General features: G+C 42.8%; 16 non-coding genes across 16 annotated transcripts; all 16 read right to left on the bottom strand.

Moving 5' to 3' along the window:
- Positions 1–1,398: 1,398 nt before the first annotated feature.
- Positions 1,399–1,480, bottom strand: trnal-aag (transfer RNA leucine (anticodon AAG)). Its single transcript has one exon. It is a non-coding gene; the product is annotated as a tRNA-Leu (tRNA).
- A 2,202-nt stretch (positions 1,481–3,682) lies between these two features.
- Positions 3,683–3,764, bottom strand: trnal-uag (transfer RNA leucine (anticodon UAG)). Its single transcript has one exon. It is a non-coding gene; the product is annotated as a tRNA-Leu (tRNA).
- Positions 3,765–4,433: 669 nt separating this feature from the next.
- trnal-uag (transfer RNA leucine (anticodon UAG)) lies at positions 4,434–4,515 on the bottom strand. The gene has a single exon. It is a non-coding gene; the product is annotated as a tRNA-Leu (tRNA).
- A 691-nt stretch (positions 4,516–5,206) lies between these two features.
- trnal-aag (transfer RNA leucine (anticodon AAG)) lies at positions 5,207–5,288 on the bottom strand. The gene has a single exon. It is a non-coding gene; the product is annotated as a tRNA-Leu (tRNA).
- A 2,202-nt stretch (positions 5,289–7,490) lies between these two features.
- On the bottom strand, positions 7,491–7,572 carry trnal-uag (transfer RNA leucine (anticodon UAG)). Its single transcript has one exon. It is a non-coding gene; the product is annotated as a tRNA-Leu (tRNA).
- A 669-nt stretch (positions 7,573–8,241) lies between these two features.
- On the bottom strand, positions 8,242–8,323 carry trnal-uag (transfer RNA leucine (anticodon UAG)). The gene has a single exon. It is a non-coding gene; the product is annotated as a tRNA-Leu (tRNA).
- A 691-nt stretch (positions 8,324–9,014) lies between these two features.
- trnal-aag (transfer RNA leucine (anticodon AAG)) lies at positions 9,015–9,096 on the bottom strand. Its single transcript has one exon. It is a non-coding gene; the product is annotated as a tRNA-Leu (tRNA).
- A 2,202-nt stretch (positions 9,097–11,298) lies between these two features.
- trnal-uag (transfer RNA leucine (anticodon UAG)) lies at positions 11,299–11,380 on the bottom strand. The gene has a single exon. It is a non-coding gene; the product is annotated as a tRNA-Leu (tRNA).
- A 669-nt stretch (positions 11,381–12,049) lies between these two features.
- On the bottom strand, positions 12,050–12,131 carry trnal-uag (transfer RNA leucine (anticodon UAG)). The gene has a single exon. It is a non-coding gene; the product is annotated as a tRNA-Leu (tRNA).
- Positions 12,132–13,572: 1,441 nt separating this feature from the next.
- Positions 13,573–13,654, bottom strand: trnal-uag (transfer RNA leucine (anticodon UAG)). The gene has a single exon. It is a non-coding gene; the product is annotated as a tRNA-Leu (tRNA).
- Positions 13,655–15,116: 1,462 nt separating this feature from the next.
- Positions 15,117–15,198, bottom strand: trnal-uag (transfer RNA leucine (anticodon UAG)). Its single transcript has one exon. It is a non-coding gene; the product is annotated as a tRNA-Leu (tRNA).
- A 2,738-nt stretch (positions 15,199–17,936) lies between these two features.
- trnal-uag (transfer RNA leucine (anticodon UAG)) lies at positions 17,937–18,018 on the bottom strand. The gene has a single exon. It is a non-coding gene; the product is annotated as a tRNA-Leu (tRNA).
- A 2,734-nt stretch (positions 18,019–20,752) lies between these two features.
- Positions 20,753–20,834, bottom strand: trnal-uag (transfer RNA leucine (anticodon UAG)). The gene has a single exon. It is a non-coding gene; the product is annotated as a tRNA-Leu (tRNA).
- A 1,451-nt stretch (positions 20,835–22,285) lies between these two features.
- trnal-uag (transfer RNA leucine (anticodon UAG)) lies at positions 22,286–22,367 on the bottom strand. The gene has a single exon. It is a non-coding gene; the product is annotated as a tRNA-Leu (tRNA).
- A 2,738-nt stretch (positions 22,368–25,105) lies between these two features.
- On the bottom strand, positions 25,106–25,187 carry trnal-uag (transfer RNA leucine (anticodon UAG)). The gene has a single exon. It is a non-coding gene; the product is annotated as a tRNA-Leu (tRNA).
- Positions 25,188–26,271: 1,084 nt separating this feature from the next.
- trnam-cau (transfer RNA methionine (anticodon CAU)) lies at positions 26,272–26,343 on the bottom strand. Its single transcript has one exon. It is a non-coding gene; the product is annotated as a tRNA-Met (tRNA).
- Positions 26,344–26,825: the final 482 nt, after the last annotated feature.

Below are 26,825 nucleotides of genomic sequence, written 5' to 3' on the forward strand. Positions count from 1 at the left end.
TCCACTTTGACGACAATTGGACAATCAAATCGAAGAAACACATGGAAGAACATTAGAAACTTCAAACACATATCCTGTGGGAGTATAGAGCTTTACTCGAGATCAAAGCCCACAAAAATATCAGCCAAGTTCAGGGCTTCAGCTCTTGGGTCAATTCTGTCACATTTTCAACTTCAAAAGCAAGTCACTTTCAGCAGGAGATGAGTTAATGTTTAGAAGGCAAGGACAAGGGGAACATAACAGATAACATGGGAGTTGATAAAGGATTCCTTTAGCAGAGGATGGTTTCGATCCATCGACCTCTGGGTTATGGGCCCAGCACGCTTCCGCTGCGCCACTCTGCTCTTTTACAATGAAACAGTTTCATATGAACACAGTCCATTGTTTCAATGGGTTGGCTTAGCAGTTAAATCAAGTGGACTCAGCGAAAAATACAGGCAAATGTGACTCAATGAAAGGGAAGGCGCCCTGTGTTACCTTGTTTGAAAACCAGACTGAAGGAATAGAAAACCACCTCCTGTATGGACATTGCACATGCTACGAAGCTCAGCTGGCTCTTGCACTATTCAACAACAACAGATCTTACAGTAGAAAGTACTACAAGTAGCCAACACATACAAGCAAATAGCAGTTGATTGGCAGTGGTGGGATTTGAACCCACCCCTCCTGAGAGACTGGAGCCTAACTCCAGCGCCTTAGACCACTCGGCCACACTACCATGAAACATGATTTTACCCAAACAATTCTGAGTCGTTTGAATGAAAAGTCCACTTTGACGACAATTGGACCATCAAATCGAAGAAACACATGGAAGAACATTCGAAACTTCAAACACATACCCTCTGGGAGTATAGAGCTTGACTCAAGATCAAAAGACCACTAAACTATCAGCCAAGTTCAGGGCTTTAGCTCTTGGGTCAATTCTGTCATATTATCAACTTCAAAAGCCAAAGCAAGTCACTTTCAGCAGTAGGTGAGTTCATGTTCAGAAGGAAAGGGAGACATAGCAGTGTAAAAAGGATTCCGTTAGCAGAGGATGGTTTCGATCCATCGACCTCTGGGTTATGGGCCCAGCACGCTTCCGCTGCGCCACTCTGCTCTTGTTTATTGAAATAATTTCATACGAACATAGTCTTTGGTTTTAATAGGTTTTATCAGCAGTTGAATCGACTGGACAAGGAGGAAGTTATTGGTAAATGTGAAGTTATGTGCCCCAATCTGAAGGTGCACATCTTAACTCTTACCTTGTTTGAAAACCAGACAGGAGAAGAAGAAAATTACCTCCTGTGATATCCCATATGCTACAAAGCTCAGGTGGCTGTTGCAGTTTTGAACAACAAGAGATCCTCTTATAGTAGATAAGCTGCACGTAGCCAATACATTCAACTGACAGTCTATTGGCAGTGGTGGGATTTGAACCCACGCCTCCTGAGAGACTGGAGCCTTAATCCAGCGCCTTTGACCACTCGGCCACACTACCATTAAATGTGATTTTACCCAAACAATTCTGAGTCGTCTGAATGAAAAGTCCACTTTGACGACAATTGGACAATCAAATCGAAGAAACACATGGAAGAACATTAGAAACTTCAAACACATATCCTGTGGGAGTATAGAGCTTTACTCGAGATCAAAGCCCACAAAAATATCAGCCAAGTTCAGGGCTTCAGCTCTTGGGTCAATTCTGTCACATTTTCAACTTCAAAAGCAAGTCACTTTCAGCAGGAGATGAGTTAATGTTTAGAAGGCAAGGACAAGGGGAACATAACAGATAACATGGGAGTTGATAAAGGATTCCTTTAGCAGAGGATGGTTTCGATCCATCGACCTCTGGGTTATGGGCCCAGCACGCTTCCGCTGCGCCACTCTGCTCTTTTACAATGAAACAGTTTCATATGAACACAGTCCATTGTTTCAATGGGTTGGCTTAGCAGTTAAATCAAGTGGACTCAGCGAAAAATACAGGCAAATGTGACTCAATGGGAAGGCGCCCTGTGTTACCTTGTTTGAAAACCAGACTGAAGGAATAGAAAACCACCTCCTGTATGGACATTGCACATGCTACGAAGCTCAGCTGGCTCTTGCACTATTCAACAACAACAGATCTTACAGTAGAAAGTACTACAAGTAGCCAACACATACAAGCAAATAGCAATTGATTGGCAGTGGTGGGATTTGAACCCACCCCTCCTGAGAGACTGGAGCCTAACTCCAGCGCCTTAGACCACTCGGCCACACTACCATGAAACATGATTTTACCCAAACAATTCTGAGTCGTTTGAATGAAAAGTCCACTTTGACGACAATTGGACCATCAAATCGAAGAAACACATGGAAGAACATTCGAAACTTCAAACACATACCCTCTGGGAGTATAGAGCTTGACTCAAGATCAAAAGACCACTAAACTATCAGCCAAGTTCAGGGCTTTAGCTCTTGGGTCAATTCTGTCATATTATCAACTTCAAAAGCCAAAGCAAGTCACTTTCAGCAGTAGGTGAGTTCATGTTCAGAAGGAAAGGGAGACATAGCAGTGTAAAAAGGATTCCTTTAGCAGAGGATGGTTTCGATCCATCGACCTCTGGGTTATGGGCCCAGCACGCTTCCGCTGCGCCACTCTGCTCTTGTTTATTGAAATAATTTCATACGAACATAGTCTTTGGTTTTAATAGGTTTTATCAGCAGTTGAATCGACTGGACAAGGAGGAAGTTATTGGTAAATGTGAAGTTATGTGCCCCAATCTGAAGGTGCACATCTTAACTCTTACCTTGTTTGAAAACCAGACAGGAGAAGAAGAAAATTACCTCCTGTGATATCCCATATGCTACAAAGCTCAGGTGGCTGTTGCAGTTTTGAACAACAAGAGATCCTCTTATAGTAGATAAGCTGCACGCAGCCAATACATTCTACTGACAGTCTATTGGCAGTGGTGGGATTTGAACCAACGCCTCCTGAGAGACTGGAGCCTTAATCCAGCGCCTTTGACCACTCGGCCACACTACCGTTGGGAAATAGATTTTACCAAAACAAACCGGAGGGGGTTAGATGTAAATGACACTTTGGCGACAATTGGACAATCTTAACGAAGACACACATGGAAGAACATTAGAAACTTCAAACACATATCCTGTGGGAGTATAGAGCTTTACTCGAGATCAAAGCCCACAAAAATATCAGCCAAGTTCAGGGCTTCAGCTCTTGGGTCAATTCTGTCACATTTTCAACTTCAAAAGCAAGTCACTTTCAGCAGGAGATGAGTTAATGTTTAGAAGGCAAGGACAAGGGGAACATAACAGATAACATGGGAGTTGATAAAGGATTCCTTTAGCAGAGGATGGTTTCGATCGATCGACCTCTGGGTTATGGGCCCAGCACGCTTCCGCTGCGCCACTCTGCTCTTTTACAATGAAACAGTTTCATATGAACACAGTCCATTGTTTCAATGGGTTGGCTTAGCAGTTAAATCAAGTGGACTCAGCGAAAAATACAGGCAAATGTGACTCAATGGGAAGGCGCCCTGTGTTACCTTGTTTGAAAACCAGACTGAAGGAATAGAAAATCACCTACTGTATGGACATTGCACATGCTACGAAGCTCAGCTGGCTCTTGCAGTTTTCAACAACAACAGATCTTACAGTAGAAAGTACTACAAGTAGCCAAAACATGCAAATAGCAGTCAATTGGCAGTGGTGGGATTTGAACCCACGCCTCCTGAGAGACTGGAGCCTAAATCCAGCGCCTTAGACCACTCGGCCACACTACCATTAAATTTGATTTTACCCAAACAATTCTGAGTAGTCTGAATGAAAAGTCCACTTTGACGACAATTGGACAATCAAATCGAAGAAACACATGGAAGAACATTCGAAACTTCAAACACATACCCTCTGGGAGTATAGAGCTTGACTCAAGATCAAAAGACCACTAAACTATCAGCCAAGTTCAGGGATTTAGCTCTTGGGTCAATTCTGTCATATTATCAACTTCAAAAGCCAAAGCAAGTCACTTTCAGCAGTAGGTGAGTTCATGTTCAGAAGGAAAGGGAGACATAGCAGTGTAAAAAGGATTCCTTTAGCAGAGGATGGTTTCGATCCATCGACCTCTGGGTTATGGGCCCAGCACGCTTCCGCTGCGCCACTCTGCTCTTTTACAATGAAACAGTTTCATATGAACACAGTCCATTGTTTCAATGGGTTGGCTTAGCAGTTAAATCAAGTTGACTCAGCGAAAAATACAGGCAAATGTGACTCAATGGGAAGGCGCCCTGTGTTACCTTGTTTGAAAACCAGACTGAAGGAATAGAAAATCACCTCCTGTATGGACATTGCACATGCTACGAAGCTCAGCTGGCTTTTGCAGTTTTCAACAACAACAGATCTTACAGTAGAAAGTACTACAAGTAGCCAACACATACATGCAAATAGCAGTCGATTGGCAGTGGTGGGATTTGAACCCACGCCTCCTGAGAGACTGGAGCCTAAATCCAGCACCTTAGACCACTCGGCCACACTACCATTAAATGTGATTTTACCCAAACAATTCTGAGTCGTCTGAATGAAAAGTCCACTTTGACGACAATTGGACAATCAAATCGAAGAAACACATGGAAGAACATTCGAAACTTCAAACACATACCCTCTGGGAGTATAGAGCTTGACTCAAGATCAAAAGACCACAAAACTATCAGCCAAGTTCAGGGCTTTAGCTCTTGGGTCAATTCTGTCATATTATCAACTTCAAAAGCTAAAGCAAGTCACTTTCAGCAGTAGGTGAGTTCATGTTCAGAAGGAAAGGGAGACATAGCAGTGTAAAAAGGATTCCTTTAGAAGAGGATGGTTTCGATCCATCGACCTCTGGGTTATGGGCGCAGCACGCTTCTGCTGCGCCACTCTGCTCTTGTTTATTGAAATAATTTCATACGAACATAGTCTTTGGTTTTAATAGGTTTTATCAGCAGTTGAATCGACTGGACAAGAAGGAAGTTATTGGTAAATGTGAAGTTATGTGCCCCAATCTGAAGGTGCACATCTTAACTCTTACCTTGTTTGAAAACCAGACAGGAGAAAAATAAAATAACCTCCTGTACACCTCATGTGATATCCCATATGCTACAAAGCTCAGGTGGCTGTTGCAGTTTTGAACAACAAGAGATCCTCTTATAGTAGATAAGCTGCACGTAGCCAATACATTCAACTGACAGTCTATTGGCAGTGGTGGGATTTGAACCCACGCCTCCTGAGAGACTGGAGCCTTAATCCAGCGCCTTTGACCACTCGGCCACACTACCATTAAATGTGATTTTACCCAAACAATTCTGAGTCGTCTGAATGAAAAGTCCACTTTGACGACAATTGGACAATCAAATCGAAGAAACACATGGAAGAACATTAGAAACTTCAAACACATATCCTGTGGGAGTATAGAGCTTTACTCGAGATCAAAGCCCACAAAAATATCAGCCAAGTTCAGGGCTTCAGCTCTTGGGTCAATTCTGTCACATTTTCAACTTCAAAAGCAAGTCACTTTCAGCAGGAGATGAGTTAATGTTTAGAAGGCAAGGACAAGGGGAACATAACAGATAACATGGGAGTTGATAAAGGATTCCTTTAGCAGAGGATGGTTTCGATCCATCGACCTCTGGGTTATGGGCCCAGCACGCTTCCGCTGCGCCACTCTGCTCTTTTACAATGAAACAGTTTCATATGAACACAGTCCATTGTTTCAATGGGTTGGCTTAGCAGTTAAATCAAGTGGACTCAGCGAAAAATACAGGCAAATGTGACTCAATGGGAAGGCGCCCTGTGTTACCTTGTTTGAAAACCAGACTGAAGGAATAGAAAACCACCTCCTGTATGGACATTGCACATGCTACGAAGCTCAGCTGGCTCTTGCACTATTCAACAACAACAGATCTTACAGTAGAAAGTACTACAAGTAGCCAACACATACAAGCAAATAGCAGTTGATTGGCAGTGGTGGGATTTGAACCCACCCCTCCTGAGAGACTGGAGCCTAACTCCAGCGCCTTAGACCACTCGGCCACACTACCATGAAACATGATTTTACCCAAACAATTCTGAGTCGTTTGAATGAAAAGTCCACTTTGACGACAATTGGACCATCAAATCGAAGAAACACATGGAAGAACATTCGAAACTTCAAACACATACCCTCTGGGAGTATAGAGCTTGACTCAAGATCAAAAGACCACTAAACTATCAGCCAAGTTCAGGGCTTTAGCTCTTGGGTCAATTCTGTCATATTATCAACTTCAAAAGCCAAAGCAAGTCACTTTCAGCAGTAGGTGAGTTCATGTTCAGAAGGAAAGGGAGACATAGCAGTGTAAAAAGGATTCCGTTAGCAGAGGATGGTTTCGATCCATCGACCTCTGGGTTATGGGCCCAGCACGCTTCCGCTGCGCCACTCTGCTCTTGTTTATTGAAATAATTTCATACGAACATAGTCTTTGGTTTTAATAGGTTTTATCAGCAGTTGAATCGACTGGACAAGGAGGAAGTTATTGGTAAATGTGAAGTTATGTGCCCCAATCTGAAGGTGCACATCTTAACTCTTACCTTGTTTGAAAACCAGACAGGAGAAGAAGAAAATTACCTCCTGTGATATCCCATATGCTACAAAGCTCAGGTGGCTGTTGCAGTTTTGAACAACAAGAGATCCTCTTATAGTAGATAAGCTGCACGCAGCCAATACATTCTACTGACAGTCTATTGGCAGTGGTGGGATTTGAACCAACGCCTCCTGAGAGACTGGAGCCTTAATCCAGCGCCTTTGACCACTCGGCCACACTACCGTTGGGAAATAGATTTTACCAAAACAAACCGGAGGGGGTTAGATGTAAATGACACTTTGGCGACAATTGGACAATCTTAACGAAGACACACATGGAAGAACATTAGAAACTTCAAACACATATCCTGTGGGAGTATAGAGCTTTACTCGAGATCAAAGCCCACAAAAATATCAGCCAAGTTCAGGGCTTCAGCTCTTGGGTCAATTCTGTCACATTTTCAACTTCAAAAGCAAGTCACTTTCAGCAGGAGATGAGTTAATGTTTAGAAGGCAAGGACAAGGGGAACATAACAGATAACATGGGAGTTGATAAAGGATTCCTTTAGCAGAGGATGGTTTCGATCCATCGACCTCTGGGTTATGGGCCCAGCACGCTTCCGCTGCGCCACTCTGCTCTTTTACAATGAAACAGTTTCATATGAACACAGTCCATTGTTTCAATGGGTTGGCTTAGCAGTTAAATCAAGTGGACTCAGCGAAAAATACAGGCAAATGTGACTCAATGGGAAGGCGCCCTGTGTTACCTTGTTTGAAAACCAGACTGAAGGAATAGAAAATCACCTACTGTATGGACATTGCACATGCTACGAAGCTCAGCTGGCTCTTGCAGTTTTCAACAACAACAGATCTTACAGTAGAAAGTACTACAAGTAGCCAAAACATGCAAATAGCAGTCAATTGGCAGTGGTGGGATTTGAACCCACGCCTCCTGAGAGACTGGAGCCTAAATCCAGCGCCTTAGACCACTCGGCCACACTACCATTAAATTTGATTTTACCCAAACAATTCTGAGTAGTCTGAATGAAAAGTCCACTTTGACGACAATTGGACAATCAAATCGAAGAAACACATGGAAGAACATTCGAAACTTCAAACACATACCCTCTGGGAGTATAGAGCTTGACTCAAGATCAAAAGACCACTAAACTATCAGCCAAGTTCAGGGATTTAGCTCTTGGGTCAATTCTGTCATATTATCAACTTCAAAAGCCAAAGCAAGTCACTTTCAGCAGTAGGTGAGTTCATGTTCAGAAGGAAAGGGAGACATAGCAGTGTAAAAAGGATTCCTTTAGCAGAGGATGGTTTCGATCCATCGACCTCTGGGTTATGGGCCCAGCACGCTTCCGCTGCGCCACTCTGCTCTTTTACAATGAAACAGTTTCATATGAACACAGTCCATTGTTTCAATGGGTTGGCTTAGCAGTTAAATCAAGTTGACTCAGCGAAAAATACAGGCAAATGTGACTCAATGGGAAGGCGCCCTGTGTTACCTTGTTTGAAAACCAGACTGAAGGAATAGAAAATCACCTCCTGTATGGACATTGCACATGCTACGAAGCTCAGCTGGCTCTTGCAGTTTTCAACAACAACAGATCTTACAGTAGAAAGTACTACAAGTAGCCAACACATACATGCAAATAGCAGTCGATTGGCAGTGGTGGGATTTGAACCCACGCCTCCTGAGAGACTGGAGCCTAAATCCAGCGCCTTAGACCACTCGGCCACACTACCATTAAATGTGATTTTACCCAAACAATTCTGAGTCGTCTGAATGAAAAGTCCACTTTGACGACAATTGGACAATCAAATCGAAGAAACACATGGAAGAACATTCGAAACTTCAAACACATACCCTCTGGGAGTATAGAGCTTGACTCAAGATCAAAAGACCACAAAACTATCAGCCAAGTTCAGGGCTTTAGCTCTTGGGTCAATTCTGTCATATTATCAACTTCAAAAGCTAAAGCAAGTCACTTTCAGCAGTAGGTGAGTTCATGTTCAGAAGGAAAGGGAGACATAGCAGTGTAAAAAGGATTCCTTTAGAAGAGGATGGTTTCGATCCATCGACCTCTGGGTTATGGGCGCAGCACGCTTCTGCTGCGCCACTCTGCTCTTGTTTATTGAAATAATTTCATACGAACATAGTCTTTGGTTTTAATAGGTTTTATCAGCAGTTGAATCGACTGGACAAGAAGGAAGTTATTGGTAAATGTGAAGTTATGTGCCCCAATCTGAAGGTGCACATCTTAACTCTTACCTTGTTTGAAAACCAGACAGGAGAAAAATAAAATAACCTCCTGTACACCTCATGTGATATCCCATATGCTACAAAGCTCAGGTGGCTGTTGCAGTTTTGAACAACAAGAGATCCTCTTATAGTAGATAAGCTGCACGTAGCCAATACATTCAACTGACAGTCTATTGGCAGTGGTGGGATTTGAACCCACGCCTCCTGAGAGACTGGAGCCTTAATCCAGCGCCTTTGACCACTCGGCCACACTACCATTAAATGTGATTTTACCCAAACAATTCTGAGTCGTCTGAATGAAAAGTCCACTTTGACGACAATTGGACAATCAAATCGAAGAAACACATGGAAGAACATTAGAAACTTCAAACACATATCCTGTGGGAGTATAGAGCTTTACTCGAGATCAAAGCCCACAAAAATATCAGCCAAGTTCAGGGCTTCAGCTCTTGGGTCAATTCTGTCACATTTTCAACTTCAAAAGCAAGTCACTTTCAGCAGGAGATGAGTTAATGTTTAGAAGGCAAGGACAAGGGGAACATAACAGATAACATGGGAGTTGATAAAGGATTCCTTTAGCAGAGGATGGTTTCGATCCATCGACCTCTGGGTTATGGGCCCAGCACGCTTCCGCTGCGCCACTCTGCTCTTTTACAATGAAACAGTTTCATATGAACACAGTCCATTGTTTCAATGGGTTGGCTTAGCAGTTAAATCAAGTGGACTCAGCGAAAAATACAGGCAAATGTGACTCAATGGGAAGGCGCCCTGTGTTACCTTGTTTGAAAACCAGACTGAAGGAATAGAAAACCACCTCCTGTATGGACATTGCACATGCTACGAAGCTCAGCTGGCTCTTGCACTATTCAACAACAACAGATCTTACAGTAGAAAGTACTACAAGTAGCCAACACATACAAGCAAATAGCAGTTGATTGGCAGTGGTGGGATTTGAACCCACCCCTCCTGAGAGACTGGAGCCTAACTCCAGCGCCTTAGACCACTCGGCCACACTACCATGAAACATGATTTTACCCAAACAATTCTGAGTCGTTTGAATGAAAAGTCCACTTTGACGACAATTGGACCATCAAATCGAAGAAACACATGGAAGAACATTCGAAACTTCAAACACATACCCTCTGGGAGTATAGAGCTTGACTCAAGATCAAAAGACCACTAAACTATCAGCCAAGTTCAGGGCTTTAGCTCTTGGGTCAATTCTGTCATATTATCAACTTCAAAAGCCAAAGCAAGTCACTTTCAGCAGTAGGTGAGTTCATGTTCAGAAGGAAAGGGAGACATAGCAGTGTAAAAAGGATTCCGTTAGCAGAGGATGGTTTCGATCCATCGACCTCTGGGTTATGGGCCCAGCACGCTTCCGCTGCGCCACTCTGCTCTTGTTTATTGAAATAATTTCATACGAACATAGTCTTTGGTTTTAATAGGTTTTATCAGCAGTTGAATCGACTGGACAAGGAGGAAGTTATTGGTAAATGTGAAGTTATGTGCCCCAATCTGAAGGTGCACATCTTAACTCTTACCTTGTTTGAAAACCAGACAGGAGAAGAAGAAAATTACCTCCTGTGATATCCCATATGCTACAAAGCTCAGGTGGCTGTTGCAGTTTTGAACAACAAGAGATCCTCTTATAGTAGATAAGCTGCACGCAGCCAATACATTCTACTGACAGTCTATTGGCAGTGGTGGGATTTGAACCAACGCCTCCTGAGAGACTGGAGCCTTAATCCAGCGCCTTTGACCACTCGGCCACACTACCGTTGGGAAATAGATTTTACCAAAACAAACCGGAGGGGGTTAGATGTAAATGACACTTTGGCGACAATTGGACAATCTTAACGAAGACACACATGGAAGAACATTAGAAACTTCAAACACATATCCTGTGGGAGTATAGAGCTTTACTCGAGATCAAAGCCCACAAAAATATCAGCCAAGTTCAGGGCTTCAGCTCTTGGGTCAATTCTGTCACATTTTCAACTTCAAAAGCAAGTCACTTTCAGCAGGAGATGAGTTAATGTTTAGAAGGCAAGGACAAGGGGAACATAACAGATAACATGGGAGTTGATAAAGGATTCCTTTAGCAGAGGATGGTTTCGATCGATCGACCTCTGGGTTATGGGCCCAGCACGCTTCCGCTGCGCCACTCTGCTCTTTTACAATGAAACAGTTTCATATGAACACAGTCCATTGTTTCAATGGGTTGGCTTAGCAGTTAAATCAAGTGGACTCAGCGAAAAATACAGGCAAATGTGACTCAATGGGAAGGCGCCCTGTGTTACCTTGTTTGAAAACCAGACTGAAGGAATAGAAAATCACCTACTGTATGGACATTGCACATGCTACGAAGCTCAGCTGGCTCTTGCAGTTTTCAACAACAACAGATCTTACAGTAGAAAGTACTACAAGTAGCCAAAACATGCAAATAGCAGTCAATTGGCAGTGGTGGGATTTGAACCCACGCCTCCTGAGAGACTGGAGCCTAAATCCAGCGCCTTAGACCACTCGGCCACACTACCATTAAATTTGATTTTACCCAAACAATTCTGAGTAGTCTGAATGAAAAGTCCACTTTGACGACAATTGGACAATCAAATCGAAGAAACACATGGAAGAACATTCGAAACTTCAAACACATACCCTCTGGGAGTATAGAGCTTGACTCAAGATCAAAAGACCACTAAACTATCAGCCAAGTTCAGGGATTTAGCTCTTGGGTCAATTCTGTCATATTATCAACTTCAAAAGCCAAAGCAAGTCACTTTCAGCAGTAGGTGAGTTCATGTTCAGAAGGAAAGGGAGACATAGCAGTGTAAAAAGGATTCCTTTAGCAGAGGATGGTTTCGATCCATCGACCTCTGGGTTATGGGCCCAGCACGCTTCCGCTGCGCCACTCTGCTCTTTTACAATGAAACAGTTTCATATGAACACAGTCCATTGTTTCAATGGGTTGGCTTAGCAGTTAAATCAAGTTGACTCAGCGAAAAATACAGGCAAATGTGACTCAATGGGAAGGCGCCCTGTGTTACCTTGTTTGAAAACCAGACTGAAGGAATAGAAAATCACCTCCTGTATGGACATTGCACATGCTACGAAGCTCAGCTGGCTCTTGCAGTTTTCAACAACAACAGATCTTACAGTAGAAAGTACTACAAGTAGCCAACACATACATGCAAATAGCAGTCGATTGGCAGTGGTGGGATTTGAACCCACGCCTCCTGAGAGACTGGAGCCTAAATCCAGCGCCTTAGACCACTCGGCCACACTACCATTAAATGTGATTTTACCCAAACAATTCTGAGTCGTCTGAATGAAAAGTCCACTTTGACGACAATTGGACAATCAAATCGAAGAAACACATGGAAGAACATTCGAAACTTCAAACACATACCCTCTGGGAGTATAGAGCTTGACTCAAGATCAAAAGACCACAAAACTATCAGCCAAGTTCAGGGCTTTAGCTCTTGGGTCAATTCTGTCATATTATCAACTTCAAAAGCTAAAGCAAGTCACTTTCAGCAGTAGGTGAGTTCATGTTCAGAAGGAAAGGGAGACATAGCAGTGTAAAAAGGATTCCTTTAGAAGAGGATGGTTTCGATCCATCGACCTCTGGGTTATGGGCGCAGCACGCTTCTGCTGCGCCACTCTGCTCTTGTTTATTGAAATAATTTCATACGAACATAGTCTTTGGTTTTAATAGGTTTTATCAGCAGTTGAATCGACTGGACAAGAAGGAAGTTATTGGTAAATGTGAAGTTATGTGCCCCAATCTGAAGGTGCACATCTTAACTCTTACCTTGTTTGAAAACCAGACAGGAGAAAAATAAAATAACCTCCTGTAATATCCCATATGCTACAAAGCTCAGGTGGCTGTTGCAGTTTTGAACAACAAGAGATCCTCTTATAGTAGATAAGCTGCACGTAGCCAATACATTCAACTGACAGTCTATTGGCAGGGGTGGGATTTGAACCCACGCCTCCTGAGAGACTGGAGCCTTAATCCAGCGCCTTTGACCACTCGGCCACACTACCGTTGGGAAATAGATTTTACCCAAACAAACCGGAGGGGGTTAGATGTAAATGACACTTTGGCGACAATTGGACAATCTTAACGAAGACACACATGGAAGAACATTAGAAACTTCAAACACATATCCTGTGGGAGTATAGAGCTTGACTCAAGATCAAAAGACCACTAAACTATCAGCCAAGTTCAGGGCTTCAGCTCTTGGGTCAATTCTGTCACATTTTCAACTTCAAAAGCAAGTCACTTTCAGCAGGAGATGAGTTAATGTTTAGAAGGCAAGGACAAGGGGAACATAACAGATAACATGGGAGTTGATAAAGGATTCCTTTAGCAGAGGATGGTTTCGATCCATCGACCTCTGGGTTATGGGCCCAGCACGCTTCCGCTGCGCCACTCTGCTCTTTTACAATGAAACAGTTTCATATGAACACAGTCCATTGTTTCAATGGGTTGGCTTAGCAGTTAAATCAAGTGGACTCAGCGAAAAATACAGGCAAATGTGACTCAATGGGAAGGCGCCCTGTGTTACCTTGTTTGAAAACCAGACTGAAGGAATAGAAAATCACCTACTGTATGGACATTGCACATGCTACGAAGCTCAGCTGGCTCTTGCAGTTTTCAACAACAACAGATCTTACAGTAGAAAGTACTACAAGTAGCCAAAACATGCAAATAGCAGTCAATTGGCAGTGGTGGGATTTGAACCCACGCCTCCTGAGAGACTGGAGCCTAAATCCAGCGCCTTAGACCACTCGGCCACACTACCATTAAATTTGATTTTACCCAAACAATTCTGAGTAGTCTGAATGAAAAGTCCACTTTGACGACAATTGGACAATCAAATCGAAGAAACACATGGAAGAACATTCGAAACTTCAAACACATACCCTCTGGGAGTATAGAGCTTGACTCAAGATCAAAAGACCACTAAACTATCAGCCAAGTTCAGGGATTTAGCTCTTGGGTCAATTCTGTCATATTATCAACTTCAAAAGCCAAAGCAAGTCACTTTCAGCAGTAGGTGAGTTCATGTTCAGAAGGAAAGGGAGACATAGCAGTGTAAAAAGGATTCCTTTAGCAGAGGATGGTTTCGATCCATCGACCTCTGGGTTATGGGCCCAGCACGCTTCCGCTGCGCCACTCTGCTCTTGTTTATTGAAATAATTTCATACGAACATAGTCTTTGGTTTTAATAGGTTTTATCAGCAGTTGAATCGACTGGACAAGGAGGAAGTTATTGGTAAATGTGAAGTTATGTGCCCCAATCTGAAGGTGCACATCTTAACTCTTACCTTGTTTGAAAACCAGACAGGAGAAAAAGAAAATTACCTCCTGTACACCTCATGTGATATCCCATATGCTACAAAGCTCAGGTGGCTGTTGCAGTTTTGAACAACAAGAGATCCTCTTATAGTAGATAAGCTGCACGCAGCCAATACATTCTACTGACAGTCTATTGGCAGTGGTGGGATTTGAACCAACGCCTCCTGAGAGACTGGAGCCTTAATCCAGCGCCTTTGACCACTCGGCCACACTACCGTTGGGAAATAGATTTTCCCAAAACAAACCGGAGGGGGTTAGATGTAAATGACACTTTGGCGACAATTGGACAATCTTAACGAAGACACACATGGAAGAACATTAGAAACTTCAAACACATATCCTGTGGGAGTATAGAGCTTGACTCAAGATCAAAAGACCACTAAACTATCAGCCAAGTTCAGGGCTTCAGCTCTTGGATCTATTCTGTCACATTTTCAACTTCAAAAGCCAAAGAAAGTCACTTTCAGCAGGAGATGAGTCAATGTTTAGAAGGCAAGGACAAGGGGAACATAACAGATAACATGGGAGTTGATAAAGGATTCCTTTAGCAGAGGATGGTTTCGATCCATCGACCTCTGGGTTATGGGCCCAGCACGCTTCCGCTGCGCCACTCTGCTCTTTTACAAGGAAACAGTTTCATATGAACAAAGTCCATTGTTTCAATGGGTTGGCTTAGCAGTTAAATCAAGTGGACTCAGCGAAAAATACAGGCAAATGTGACTCAATGGGAAGGCGCCCTGTGTTACCTTGTTTGAAAACCAGACTGAAGGAATAGAAAATCACCTCCTGTATGGACATTGCACATGCTACGAAGCTCAGCTGGCTCTTGCAGTTTTCAACAACAACAGATCTTACAGTAGAAAGTACTACAAGTAGCCAACACATACATGCAAATTGCAGTCGATTGGCAGTGGTGGGATTTGAACCCACGCCTCCTGAGAGACTGGAGCCTAAATCCAGCGCCTTAGACCACTCGGCCACACTACCATTAAACGTGATTTTACCCAAACAATTCTGAGTCGTTTGAATGAAAAGTCCACTTTGACGACAATTGGACAATCAAATCGAAGAAACACATGGAAGAACATTCGAAACTTCAAACACATACCCTGTGGGAGTATAGAGCTTGACTCAAGATCAAAAGACCACTAAACTATCAGCCAAGTTCATGGCTTTAGCTCTTGGGTCAATTCTGTCATATTATCAACTTCAAAAGCCAAAGCAAGTCACTTTCAGCAGTAGGTGAGTTCATGTTCAGAAGGAAAGGGAGACATAGCAGTATAAAAAGGATTCCTTTAGCAGAGGATGGTTTCGATCCATCGACCTCTGGGTTATGGGCCCAGCACGCTTCCGCTGCGCCACTCTGCTCTTGTTTATTGAAATAATTTCATACGAACATAGTCTTTGGTTTTAATAGGTTTTATCAGCAGTTGAATCGACTGGACAAGGAGGAAGTTATTGGTAAATGTGAAGTTATGTGCCCCAATCTGAAGGTGCACATCTTAACTCTTACCTTGTTTGAAAACCAGACAGGAGAAAAAGAAAATTACCTCCTGTGATATCCCATATGCTACAAAGCTCAGGTGGCTGTTGCAGTTTTGAACAACAAGAGATCCTCTTATAGTAGATAAGCTGCACGCAGCCAATACATTCTACTGACAGTCTATTGGCAGTGGTGGGATTTGAACCAACGCCTCCTGAGAGACTGGAGCCTTAATCCAGCGCCTTTGACCACTCGGCCACAATACCGTTGGGAAATAGATTTTACCAAAACAAACCGGAGGGGGTTAGATGTAAATGACACTTTGGCGACAATTGGACAATCTTAACGAAGACACACATGGAAGAACATTAGAAACTTCAAACACATATCCTGTGGGAGTATAGAGCTTTACTCGAGATCAAAGCCCACAAAAATATCAGCCAAGTTCAGGGCTTCAGCTCTTGGGTCAATTCTGTCACATTTTCAACTTCAAAAGCAAGTCACTTTCAGCAGGAGATGAGTTAATGTTTAGAAATAATTTCATACGAACATAGTCTTTGGTTTTAATAGGTTTTATCAGCAGTTGAATCGACTGGACAAGGAGGAAGTTATTGGTAAATGTGAAGTTATGTGCCCCAATCTGAAGGTGCACATCTTAACTCTTACCTTGTTTGAAAACCAGACAGGAGAAAAAGAAAATTACCTCCTGTACACCTCATGTGATATCCCATATGCTACAAAGCTCAGGTGGCTGTTGCAGTTTTGAACAACAAGAGATCCTCTTATAGTAGATAAGCTGCACGCAGCCAATACATTCTACTGACAGTCTATTGGCAGTGGTGGGATTTGAACCAACGCCTCCTGAGAGACTGGAGCCTTAATCCAGCGCCTTTGACCACTCGGCCACACTACCGTTGGGAAATAGATTTTACCAAAACAAACCGGAGGGGGTTAGATGTAAATGACACTTTGGCGACAATTGGACAATCTTAACGAAGACACACATGGAAGAACATTAGAAACTTCAAACACATATCCTGTGGGAGTATAGAGCTTTACTCGAGATCAAAGCCCACAAAAATATCAGCCAAGTTCAGGGCTTCAGCTCTTGGGTCAATTCTGTCACATTTTCAACTTCAAAAGCAAGTCACTTTCAGCAGGAGATGAGTTAATGTTTAGAAATAATTTCATACGAACATAGTCTTTGGTTTTAATAGGTTTTATCAGCAGTTGAATCGACTGGACAAGGAGGAAGTTATTGGTAAATGTGAAGTTATGTGCCCCAATCTGAAGGTGCACATCTTAACTCTTACCTTGTTTGAAAACCAGACAGGAGAAAAAGAAAATTACCTCCTGTACACCTCATGTGATATCCCATATGCTACAAAGCTCAGGTGGCTGTTGCAGTTTTGAACAACAAGAGATCCTCTTATAGTAGATAAGCTGCACGCAGCCAATACATTCTACTGACAGTCTATTGGCAGTGGTGGGATTTGAACCAACGCCTCCTGAGAGACTGGAGCCTTAATCCAGCGCCTTTGACCACTCGGCCACACTACCGTTGGGAAATAGATTTTCCCAAAACAAACCGGAGGGGGTTAGATGTAAATGACACTTTGGCGACAATTGGACAATCTTAACGAAGACACACATGGAAGAACATTAGAAACTTCAAACACATATCCTGTGGGAGTATAGAGCTTTACTCGAGATCAAAGCCCACAAAAATATCAGCCAAGTTCAGGGCTTCAGCTATTGGGTCAATTCTGTCACATTTTCAACTTCAAAAGCAAGTCACTTTCAGCAGGAGATGAGTTAATGTTTAGAAGGCAAGGACAAGGGGAACATAACAGATAACATGGGAGTTGATAAAGGATTCCTTTAGCAGAGGATGGTTTCGATCCATCGACCTCTGGGTTATGGGCCCAGCACGCTTCCGCTGCGCCACTCTGCTCTTTTACAATGAAACAGTTTCATATGAACACAGTCCATTGTTTCAATGGGTTGGCTTAGCAGTTAAATCAAGTGGACTCAGCGAAAAATACAGGCAAATGTGACTCAATGGGAAGGCGCCCTGTGTTACCTTGTTTGAAAACCAGACTGAAGGAATAGAAAATCACCTCCTGTATGGACATTGCACATGCTACGAAGCTCAGCTGGCTCTTGCAGTTTTCAACAACAACAGATCTTACAGTAGAAAGTACTACAAGTAGCCAACACATACATGCAAATTGCAGTCGATTGGCAGTGGTGGGATTTGAACCCACGCCTCCTGAGAGACTGGAGCCTAAATCCAGCGCCTTAGACCACTCGGCCACACTACCATTAAACGTGATTTTACCCAAACAATTCTGAGTCGTTTGAATGAAAAGTCCACTTTGACGACAATTGGACAATCAAATCGAAGAAACACATGGAAGAACATTCGAAACTTCAAACACATACCCTGTGGGAGTATAGAGCTTGACTCAAGATCAAAAGACCACTAAACTATCAGCCAAGTTCATGGCTTTAGCTCTTGGGTCAATTCTGTCATATTATCAACTTCAAAAGCCAAAGCAAGTCACTTTCAGCAGTAGGTGAGTTCATGTTCAGAAGGAAAGGGAGACATAGCAGTATAAAAAGGATTCCTTTAGCAGAGGATGGTTTCGATCCATCGACCTCTGGGTTATGGGCCCAGCACGCTTCCGCTGCGCCACTCTGCTCTTGTTTATTGAAATAATTTCATACGAACATAGTCTTTGGTTTTAATAGGTTTTATCAGCAGTTGAATCGACTGGACAAGGAGGAAGTTATTGGTAAATGTGAAGTTATGTGCCCCAATCTGAAGGTGCACATCTTAACTCTTACCTTGTTTGAAAACCAGACAGGAGAAAAAGAAAATTACCTCCTGTGATATCCCATATGCTACAAAGCTCAGGTGGCTGTTGCAGTTTTGAACAACAAGAGATCCTCTTATAGTAGATAAGCTGCACGCAGCCAATACATTCTACTGACAGTCTATTGGCAGTGGTGGGATTTGAACCAACGCCTCCTGAGAGACTGGAGCCTTAATCCAGCGCCTTTGACCACTCGGCCACAATACCGATGGGAAATAGATTTTACCAAAACAAACCGGAGGGGGTTAGATGTAAATGACACTTTGGCGACAATTGGACAATCTTAACGAAGACACACATGGAAGAACATTAGAAACTTCAAACACATATCCTGTGGGAGTATAGAGCTTTACTCGAGATCAAAGCCCACAAAAATATCAGCCAAGTTCAGGGCTTATGCTCTTGGGTCAATTCTGTCACATTTTCAACTTCAAAAGCAAGTCACTTTCAGCAGGAGATGAGTTAATGTTTAGAAATAATTTCATACGAACATAGTCTTTGGTTTTAATAGGTTTTATCAGCAGTTGAATCGACTGGACAAGGAGGAAGTTATTGGTAAATGTGAAGTTATGTGCCCCAATCTGAAGGTGCACATCTTAACTCTTACCTTGTTTGAAAACCAGACAGGAGAAAAAGAAAATTACCTCCTGTACACCTCATGTGATATCCCATATGCTACAAAGCTCAGGTGGCTGTTGCAGTTTTGAACAACAAGAGATCCTCTTATAGTAGATAAGCTGCACGCAGCCAATACATTCTACTGACAGTCTATTGGCAGTGGTGGGATTTGAACCAACGCCTCCTGAGAGACTGGAGCCTTAATCCAGCGCCTTTGACCACTCGGCCACACTACCGTTGGGAAATAGATTTTACCAAAACAAACCGGAGGGGGTTAGATGTAAATGACACTTTGGCGACAATTGGACAATCTTAACGAAGACACACATGGAAGAACATTAGAAACTTCAAACACATATCCTGTGGGAGTATAGAGCTTTACTCGAGATCAAAGCCCACAAAAATATCAGCCAAGTTCAGGGCTTCAGCTCTTGGGTCAATTCTGTCACATTTTCAACTTCAAAAGCAAGTCACTTTCAGCAGGAGATGAGTTAATGTTTAGAAATAATTTCATACGAACATAGTCTTTGGTTTTAATAGGTTTTATCAGCAGTTGAATCGACTGGACAAGGAGGAAGTTATTGGTAAATGTGAAGTTATGTGCCCCAATCTGAAGGTGCACATCTTAACTCTTACCTTGTTTGAAAACCAGACAGGAGAAAAAGAAAATTACCTCCTGTACACCTCATGTGATATCCCATATGCTACAAAGCTCAGGTGGCTGTTGCAGTTTTGAACAACAAGAGATCCTCTTATAGTAGATAAGCTGCACGCAGCCAATACATTCTACTGACAGTCTATTGGCAGTGGTGGGATTTGAACCAACGCCTCCTGAGAGACTGGAGCCTTAATCCAGCGCCTTTGACCACTCGGCCACACTACCGTTGGGAAATAGATTTTACCAAAACAAACCGGAGGGGGTTAGATGTAAATGACACTTTGGCGACAATTGGACAATCTTAACGAAGACACACATGGAAGAACATTAGAAACTTCAAACACATATCCTGTGGGAGTATAGAGCTTTACTCGAGATCAAAGCCCACAAAAATATCAGCCAAGTTCAGGGCTTCAGCTCTTGGGTCAATTCTGTCACATTTTCAACTTCAAAAGCAAGTCACTTTCAGCAGGAGATGAGTTAATGTTTAGAAGGCAAGGACAAGGGGAACATAACAGATAACATGGGAGTTGATAAAGGATTCCTTTAGCAGAGGATGGTTTCGATCGATCGACCTCTGGGTTATGGGCCCAGCACGCTTCCGCTGCGCCACTCTGCTCTTTTACAATGAAACAGTTTCATATGAACACAGTCCATTGTTTCAATGGGTTGGCTTAGCAGTTAAATCAAGTGGACTCAGCGAAAAATACAGGCAAATGTGACTCAATGGGAAGGCGCCCTGTGTTACCTTGTTTGAAAACCAGACTGAAGGAATAGAAAATCACCTACTGTATGGACATTGCACATGCTACGAAGCTCAGCTGGCTCTTGCAGTTTTCAACAACAACAGATCTTACAGTAGAAAGTACTACAAGTAGCCAAAACATGCAAATAGCAGTCGATTGGCAGTGGTGGGATTTGAACCCACGCCTCCTGAGAGACTGGAGCCTAAATCCAGCGCCTTAGACCACTCGGCCACACTACCATTAAATTTGATTTTACCCAAACAATTCTGAGTCGTCTGAATGAAAAGTCCACTTTGACGACAATTGGACAATCAAATCGAAGAAACACATGGAAGAACATTCGAAACTTCAAACACATACCCTCTGGGAGTATAGAGCTTGACTCAAGATCAAAAGACCACAAAACTATCAGCCAAGTTCAGGGCTTTAGCTCTTGGGTCAATTCTGTCATATTATCAACTTCAAAAGCTAAAGCAAGTCACTTTCAGCAGTAGGTGAGTTCATGTTCAGAAGGAAAGGGAGACATAGCAGTGTAAAAAGGATTCCTTTAGAAGAGGATGGTTTCGATCCATCGACCTCTGGGTTATGGGCGCAGCACGCTTCTGCTGCGCCACTCTGCTCTTGTTTATTGAAATAATTTCATACGAACATAGTCTTTGGTTTTAATAGGTTTTATCAGCAGTTGAATCGACTGGACAAGAAGGAAGTTATTGGTAAATGTGAAGTTATGTGCCCCAATCTGAAGGTGCACATCTTAACTCTTACCTTGTTTGAAAACCAGACAGGAGAAAAATAAAATAACCTCCTGTAATATCCCATATGCTACAAAGCTCAGGTGGCTGTTGCAGTTTTGAACAACAAGAGATCCTCTTATAGTAGATAAGCTGCACGTAGCCAATACATTCAACTGACAGTCTATTGGCAGGGGTGGGATTTGAACCCACGCCTCCTGAGAGACTGGAGCCTTAATCCAGCGCCTTTGACCACTCGGCCACACTACCGTTGGGAAATAGATTTTACCCAAACAAACCGGAGGGGGTTAGATGTAAATGACACTTTGGCGACAATTGGACAATCTTAACGAAGACACACATGGAAGAACATTAGAAACTTCAAACACATATCCTGTGGGAGTATAGAGCTTGACTCAAGATCAAAAGACCACTAAACTATCAGCCAAGTTCAGGGCTTCAGCTCTTGGATCTATTCTGTCACATTTTCAACTTCAAAAGCCAAAGAAAGTCACTTTCAGCAGGAGATGAGTCAATGTTTAGAAGGCAAGGACAAGGGGAACATAACAGATAACATGGGAGTTGATAAAGGATTCCTTTAGCAGAGGATGGTTTCGATCCATCGACCTCTGGGTTATGGGCCCAGCACGCTTCCGCTGCGCCACTCTGCTCTTTTACAAGGAAACAGTTTCATATGAACAAAGTCCATTGTTTCAATGGGTTGGCTTAGCAGTTAAATCAAGTGGACTCAGCGAAAAATACAGGCAAATGTGACTCAATGGGAAGGCGCCCTGTGTTACCTTGTTTGAAAACCAGACTGAAGGAATAGAAAATCACCTCCTGTATGGACATTGCACATGCTACGAAGCTCAGCTGGCTCTTGCAGTTTTCAACAACAACAGATCTTACAGTAGAAAGTACTACAAGTAGCCAACACATACATGCAAATTGCAGTCGATTGGCAGTGGTGGGATTTGAACCCACGCCTCCTGAGAGACTGGAGCCTAAATCCAGCGCCTTAGACCACTCGGCCACACTACCATTAAACGTGATTTTACCCAAACAATTCTGAGTCGTTTGAATGAAAAGTCCACTTTGACGACAATTGGACAATCAAATCGAAGAAACACATGGAAGAACATTCGAAACTTCAAACACATACCCTGTGGGAGTATAGAGCTTGACTCAAGATCAAAAGACCACTAAACTATCAGCCAAGTTCATGGCTTTAGCTCTTGGGTCAATTCTGTCATATTATCAACTTCAAAAGCCAAAGCAAGTCACTTTCAGCAGTAGGTGAGTTCATGTTCAGAAGGAAAGGGAGACATAGCAGTATAAAAAGGATTCCTTTAGCAGAGGATGGTTTCGATCCATCGACCTCTGGGTTATGGGCCCAGCACGCTTCCGCTGCGCCACTCTGCTCTTGTTTATTGAAATAATTTCATACGAACATAGTCTTTGGTTTTAATAGGTTTTATCAGCAGTTGAATCGACTGGACAAGGAGGAAGTTATTGGTAAATGTGAAGTTATGTGCCCCAATCTGAAGGTGCACATCTTAACTCTTACCTTGTTTGAAAACCAGACAGGAGAAAAAGAAAATTACCTCCTGTGATATCCCATATGCTACAAAGCTCAGGTGGCTGTTGCAGTTTTGAACAACAAGAGATCCTCTTATAGTAGATAAGCTGCACGCAGCCAATACATTCTACTGACAGTCTATTGGCAGTGGTGGGATTTGAACCAACGCCTCCTGAGAGACTGGAGCCTTAATCCAGCGCCTTTGACCACTCGGCCACAATACCGTTGGGAAATAGATTTTACCAAAACAAACCGGAGGGGGTTAGATGTAAATGACACTTTGGCGACAATTGGACAATCTTAACGAAGACACACATGGAAGAACATTAGAAACTTCAAACACATATCCTGTGGGAGTATAGAGCTTTACTCGAGATCAAAGCCCACAAAAATATCAGCCAAGTTCAGGGCTTCAGCTCTTGGGTCAATTCTGTCACATTTTCAACTTCAAAAGCAAGTCACTTTCAGCAGGAGATGAGTTAATGTTTAGAAATAATTTCATACGAACATAGTCTTTGGTTTTAATAGGTTTTATCAGCAGTTGAATCGACTGGACAAGGAGGAAGTTATTGGTAAATGTGAAGTTATGTGCCCCAATCTGAAGGTGCACATCTTAACTCTTACCTTGTTTGAAAACCAGACAGGAGAAAAAGAAAATTACCTCCTGTACACCTCATGTGATATCCCATATGCTACAAAGCTCAGGTGGCTGTTGCAGTTTTGAACAACAAGAGATCCTCTTATAGTAGATAAGCTGCACGCAGCCAATACATTCTACTGACAGTCTATTGGCAGTGGTGGGATTTGAACCAACGCCTCCTGAGAGACTGGAGCCTTAATCCAGCGCCTTTGACCACTCGGCCACAATACCGTTGGGAAATAGATTTTACCAAAACAAACCGGAGGGGGTTAGATGTAAATGACACTTTGGCGACAATTGGACAATCTTAACGAAGACACACATGGAAGAACATTAGAAACTTCAAACACATATCCTGTGGGAGTATAGAGCTTTACTCGAGATCAAAGCCCACAAAAATATCAGCCAAGTTCAGGGCTTCAGCTCTTGGGTCAATTCTGTCACATTTTCAACTTCAAAAGCAAGTCACTTTCAGCAGGAGATGAGTTAATGTTTAGAAATAATTTCATACGAACATAGTCTTTGGTTTTAATAGGTTTTATCAGCAGTTGAATCGACTGGACAAGGAGGAAGTTATTGGTAAATGTGAAGTTATGTGCCCCAATCTGAAGGTGCACATCTTAACTCTTACCTTGTTTGAAAACCAGACAGGAGAAAAAGAAAATTACCTCCTGTACACCTCATGTGATATCCCATATGCTACAAAGCTCAGGTGGCTGTTGCAGTTTTGAACAACAAGAGATCCTCTTATAGTAGATAAGCTGCACGCAGCCAATACATTCTACTGACAGTCTATTGGCAGTGGTGGGATTTGAACCAACGCCTCCTGAGAGACTGGAGCCTTAATCCAGCGCCTTTGACCACTCGGCCACACTACCGTTGGGAAATAGATTTTCCCAAAACAAACCGGAGGGGGTTAGATGTAAATGACACTTTGGCGACAATTGGACAATCTTAACGAAGACACACATGGAAGAACATTAGAAACTTCAAACACATATCCTGTGGGAGTATAGAGCTTTACTCGAGATCAAAGCCCACAAAAATATCAGCCAAGTTCAGGGCTTCAGCTATTGGGTCAATTCTGTCACATTTTCAACTTCAAAAGCAAGTCACTTTCAGCAGGAGATGAGTTAATGTTTAGAAGGCAAGGACAAGGGGAACATAACAGATAACATGGGAGTTGATAAAGGATTCCTTTAGCAGAGGATGGTTTCGATCCATCGACCTCTGGGTTATGGGCCCAGCACGCTTCCGCTGCGCCACTCTGCTCTTTTACAATGAAACAGTTTCATATGAACACAGTCCATTGTTTCAATGGGTTGGCTTAGCAGTTAAATCAAGTGGACTCAGCGAAAAATACAGGCAAATGTGACTCAATGGGAAGGCGCCCTGTGTTACCTTGTTTGAAAACCAGACTGAAGGAATAGAAAATCACCTCCTGTATGGACATTGCACATGCTACGAAGCTCAGCTGGCTCTTGCAGTTTTCAACAACAACAGATCTTACAGTAGAAAGTACTACAAGTAGCCAACACATACATGCAAATTGCAGTCGATTGGCAGTGGTGGGATTTGAACCCACGCCTCCTGAGAGACTGGAGCCTAAATCCAGCGCCTTAGACCACTCGGCCACACTACCATTAAACGTGATTTTACCCAAACAATTCTGAGTCGTTTGAATGAAAAGTCCACTTTGACGACAATTGGACAATCAAATCGAAGAAACACATGGAAGAACATTCGAAACTTCAAACACATACCCTGTGGGAGTATAGAGCTTGACTCAAGATCAAAAGACCACTAAACTATCAGCCAAGTTCATGGCTTTAGCTCTTGGGTCAATTCTGTCATATTATCAACTTCAAAAGCCAAAGCAAGTCACTTTCAGCAGTAGGTGAGTTCATGTTCAGAAGGAAAGGGAGACATAGCAGTATAAAAAGGATTCCTTTAGCAGAAGATGGTTTCGATCCATCGACCTCTGGGTTATGGGCCCAGCACGCTTCCGCTGCGCCACTCTGCTCTTGTTTATTGAAATAATTTCATACGAACATAGTCTTTGGTTTTAATAGGTTTTATCAGCAGTTGAATCGACTGGACAAGGAGGAAGTTATTGGTAAATGTGAAGTTATGTGCCCCAATCTGAAGGTGCACATCTTAACTCTTACCTTGTTTGAAAACCAGACAGGAGAAAAAGAAAATTACCTCCTGTACACCTCATGTGATATCCCATATGCTACAAAGCTCAGGTGGCTGTTGCAGTTTTGAACAACAAGAGATCCTCTTATAGTAGATAAGCTGCACGTAGCCAATACATTCAACTGACAGTCTATTGGCAGTGGTGGGATTTGAACCCACGCCTCCTGAGAGACTGGAGCCTTAATCCAGCGGCTTTGACCACTCGGCCACACTACCGTTGGGAAACAGATTTTACCAAAACAAACCGGAGGGGGTTAGATGTAAATGACACTTTGGCGACAATTGGACAATCTTAACGAAGACACACATGGAAGAACATTAGAAACTTCAAACACATACCCTCTGGGAGTATAGAGCTTGACTCAAGATCAAAAGACCACTAAACTATCAGCCAAGTTCAGGGCTTTAGCTCTTGGGTCAATTCTGTCACATTTTCAACTTCAAAAGCAAATCACTTTCAGCAGGAGATGAGTTAATTTTTAGAAGGCAAGGACAAGGGAAACATATCAGTTGATAAAGGATTCCTTTAGCAGAGGATGGTTTCGAACCATCGACCTCTGGGTTATGGGCCCAGCACGCTTCCGCTGCGCCACTCTGCTCTTTTGCACTGAAACAGTTTCATATGAACACAGTCCATGGTTTCAATGGGTTGGCTTAGCAGTTAAATCAAGTGGACTCAGAGGAAAATACAGGCAAATGTGACTCAATGGGAAGGCGCCCTGTGTTACCTTGTTTGAAAACCAGACTGAAGGCATAGAAAATCACCTCCTGTATGGACATTGCACATGCTACGAAGCTCAGCTGGCTCTTGTAGTTTTCAACAACAACAGATCTTACAGTAGAAAGAACTACAAGTAGCCAACACATGCATACAGCAGTCAATTGGCAGTAGTGGGATTTGAACCCATGCCTCCTGAGAGACTGGAGCCTAAATCCAGCACCTTAGACCACTTGGCCACACTACCATTAAAAGTGATTTTACCCAAACAATTCTGAGTCGTTTGAATGAAAAGTCCACTTTGACTCGAGATCAAAAGACCACAAAGCTTTAGCTCTTGGGTCTATTCTGTCTTTTTATCAA

Source organism: Pleuronectes platessa, chromosome 8 (genome assembly GCF_947347685.1).
Source record: "Pleuronectes platessa chromosome 8, fPlePla1.1, whole genome shotgun sequence".
Lineage (NCBI taxonomy): Eukaryota > Metazoa > Chordata > Actinopteri > Pleuronectiformes > Pleuronectidae > Pleuronectes > Pleuronectes platessa.